The following is a 352-nucleotide window of genomic DNA, read 5'->3' as shown; positions in this document are numbered from 1 at the left end:
GGCGGCCACGTGATGAGGCCGGGCTGAAGCCGGGAAGGGAGCCGCCATTTTAAGAGTGCCAGCCCTGCTGCGGGGCTGGGATGGGAGGCCTGTTCCGGGGCAGCGCCGGGGGGACGGAGGGGGCTGGGACCGTAAGGGCCCCCCAGACCCTCCTCACTGCAGGCACAATGATGCCGCAGTACCACGAGGCCTTGGCCCACCTGGCGCAGCCTTGCTCCCCACAGGCGGACCTGTGGCCTGGGCCGCTGGTGTGGAGTGAGCAGGGAGCTGCAAAAGGCTCAGGCCAAGAAGGGGATGTGGGGGGAGAGGGAGCTGGCTGGGGATGGGGGGCGGGGTGGCTGCTGGGGGGGTG

This window comes from Aptenodytes forsteri, unplaced genomic scaffold (genome assembly GCF_000699145.1).
Source record: "Aptenodytes forsteri isolate BGI_AS27 unplaced genomic scaffold, ASM69914v1 Scaffold14, whole genome shotgun sequence".
NCBI classification, from domain to species: domain Eukaryota; kingdom Metazoa; phylum Chordata; class Aves; order Sphenisciformes; family Spheniscidae; genus Aptenodytes; species Aptenodytes forsteri.
This window is presented reverse-complemented; position numbering follows the sequence as displayed.